The sequence below is a fragment of the Cynara cardunculus genome, assembly GCF_001531365.2.
Source record: "Cynara cardunculus var. scolymus isolate 2C chromosome LG 8, CcrdV1, whole genome shotgun sequence".
NCBI classification, from domain to species: domain Eukaryota; kingdom Viridiplantae; phylum Streptophyta; class Magnoliopsida; order Asterales; family Asteraceae; genus Cynara; species Cynara cardunculus.
In genome coordinates, this window is record NC_037535.1 from 17,267,474 (window position 1) to 17,271,287 (window position 3,814).

Sequence of the window (3,814 nt, forward strand, 5' to 3'; positions counted from 1 at the left end):
GATTTTTTATATTTAAAATAAGATGTTTATCCTGTATTTGATTGTGTTTATCTGCAGTTAGTTACACAGATTCAGTTATGGGATGAAATCGGATAGGGATGAACGGGTTTAAGAGTTTTAAGAGTTTAAGAGTTTTTAAGAGTTTTAGCCAAATGCATTATAATATAGTATAGATTAAGAGTTTTTAAGAGTTTTAGCCAAATGCATTATAATATAGTATAGATTAGAATGGTTTAACTTATTCAAAAACTTCTTATTACCGGTTTGACACCGATATAAACTGTTTATCCAAACACTCAAAAGTGCATATTACTGGTGCAATATTGGAATAAGTCAATAAGTTATTTTTACAAGCAATCTCAAACACCCTCTAAATATTAGATTACTTGTTAAAAATAAATTTTTTTATTGATGATTTAATAATTAAATAAAATAAATAAGAAAAACTTTAATTCAGTGTAGAAGATGATTTGATTACTGATATTCTAAAGTAAAATTTCAGTACAATTCTAACCATCTAAACTTAGATTAGTTTATTAACCATTTTCTATTATAAACCAAGAGAATTCTACTCTTTTAGTAAACTTTATCCCTAAAGTTTATCATTTTCAATAGATATTGTTTCTAAACTTTAAAAACTTAGATTTGATCGCTTATATTTGTTAAATTCGAACAGATTTCGTCCCTTTCACCAACCTTTTTCGTTACATCCAGTTTAATTAGTTTGGTCATTCTATGTATTTTCTATTAAAAATTAAAAAACAAATTTACATATTATTTATACTATATTGTTAAGCACGCTAAATGGTTATTGTTGAAGATTAAAAAGCAGAGACCTATATGTTCAATATACAGTTATTTAAAGCACCATATAAATCATCTTCATTCCAAACCCTCCTTTTCCGCTTCTTCAGCCAGCTTCTTCCCCCACCCTCCGCCAACAGCTGCACACACTCCCTAAATTTTCTCTCCACATCTTTCCACTCTCTTTCGCTAGTTCTTTTGATACATGCGCAGGTCGAGAAGCAATCCAACAATTTCACATCAAAATGTTAGAAGCAAAGAACAGACGGTCGTTCAGCTGCAAGGGTTGCCACTGATGACCTCAAGGATGTCAGTCCATTGGAGAGGGCGAAAGAATGCGACAACGAACCAAAGTTTTTGCAACCACACTCTTTGTGATCCCGTAAATCAAGTCTAATTAGCAATTCAATCAAAAGATCAACAATATAATGGTTAAAATGAATCTGTCGGCATGTATTTCAAAAACTGTGAAAACTGTGTTCTTGATTACAATAAGCTCTCTCTCTCTCTCTCTCTCTCTCTCTCTCTCAATTGTACGTATTCTGTCAAAAGATTCTAACCAACTCTCAAGATTACAAGCAACAATTAACTAGCAGCTTCCTAAAACAAGAAATAAAACCAACCTTACTATAAAAGGAAATAACAACTAACTATAACAAAGCATTTAAAACAGTTTTAGCACCAGGACTTGAATACAATATTTTTGTTCCAACAATCTCCCCCTTTGTATTCAAGTCTAAAACAACAACTTCGTCAGATCTTATGGCAATGATCTTCAGAATTGATTCAACAAACTTTAAATCTTCAAGATTTGATCTTTAAAGCTTCGACAATTTTCCTCTTTTAACAATCTTCCCTTTTTATCAACAAGCTTCATACAATATCCTCCAAATGATTATCTTCAGAAAAATCTTATCTTCCCTGAGCTTTACACAAACTCTCTTTTTCAACAATTGAATAATCTTCATATTCACTCCCCTCTTGAACATTGCAGCACAATAATCTTCAGCAATTATCTATCAACTCCTTTCAAACTTGAAGGGGTGATATATATCATTCTTTTTCAATGTCAGTTATCTCCAAATGAGAAAAATTGATAGATAATGAGTTGCGTGCCCTTAAGTGTTAATAAAACACTTATCTCTTGAGAGATAAATGAGTAACTGGTGTGGTTTTTAATAAGAGTTGGTCTGGGCTTTGCTTTTTTCAATATTAGTCTCGAAAGAATTGAGAACTAATAGATTATGTGGTTTGCCCGAATTATAGTGGATAGAACAGGAGTTTGATATTCTTTTAATCCTGGTCACAACTCTCATCTATTCTTTTAGCTCACACTAACTACCCCTCTCATTTATATTTTAAGCTTTGCACACAAATCCATTTTGCATTTAAGCTCACTCAGATATGGTTGTCCTCTTGGGTAGGGCTGTCGGTTCTAACAGTCCATAGATGTATTTTTGTTAAGCTCTCAGTCCCTCCTAATATAACAATGTAAGTTCATGATCATTTGAGATTGATCAAAACTAATATTGCAATTAAGCACATTTGACCCAATGAAATTGATCAAGAAAAATATTGCAATTAATCACATAAACAATTAATCAGGAGTGATATATAAAACATATTATTCAGAAAAATAGGAAGAAATGAACAAAGATCTGTAAGTACAAATTTACAGATAAAGACTCATATAAACAAAAGAATTATTTTACAGAATTGAGATATATATATATATATATATATATAGACGTGATAATAACGTTGTGAAGAACAACTAAATCAGGTATTAGAAATATGTTCGAAGAGAAAAATACACAAGTATAATCTCAATGCAATACCTGTTCAGAGATGGTACTCGTTCCAAAAAGAATAAAAATCAAAATCATTTAAAATCACACTTCTTAGAACTAAAAACATTTTAAGTTCAAAGAAGTGGTTTGAACATTTGAGAAAACAATTTTATACACATAAAAGTTGTTCATTCTTCTACGTATACGAAGAGTAAGATTAGAAAAGTATACCTGAGTTTCAAAACTGATTAAGATTGTGATGCTCTCCCTTGAATCCAGCTCATACACAAACATGTTAGAATTATAGAGACTCCCCTTTGACATAGTTAGATGATGATCACTAGTCATGTGTACAAAGTAGAGGATGAACATCAGTATTTCTGATATTGTAGCTTGAGTCCTGAACTGTCTTGTTCAGAAGTCATAACAATGAAGAACAAGTTCTAAACTGAATTATTAGAAGCTAAATTACTGTAGTCTAGAATGATTTGTCTAGAAGTCTGCAACAATGAGAACCGAATTCTAGACTAAATTATCTTGAAATCTGCACAAAAATCACTAAGAAACTTTTAGGTTAGCATCAGAAATATTAGTAAATACTAGAATGGTACTCGCGCAATGCAGCGATATACATCTTGATTTTAATATTTCATTTTATTTTTTATCTCAGTCGATGTTATAATATGATCTTATGTGATTTTGAGAAAGCGATGATATTTTTATTTTTGAACAATAAAATATAAGTTTGAAGATATCATAAAATTTTGACAAAAATATATCGATATTAGTATCAAATTAACTATTTAAAATTTCTCATTTTTTTGTGTAATTTTTTAATTTAATTTAGGTACAATAGCGAAGTAATTTATATTTGTTTTAATAATATAATTTTCTTATAAAGATAATAATTAWTTATTTTGTTAGAACTCGATAATTATTCTAATTATATTTTAGTTAAAATGAGATGTTTATTCTCTATTTGATTATGTTTGTCCGCAGTTAGTTATACGAATTCAAAGCTGTAATAAATTGTACTTATGTATAATTATTTGTAATCTTAAATTTTAAGTAATATGCATTAATATACAGTACTTTATGCATAACAAAAATATATCGATATTTGTATCAAGATAACTATTTAAAATTTCTCATTCTTTATATAATTTTTTAATTCAAATTTTTTATTATAATTTAATTTAGGTAGAATAACGAAGGAATTT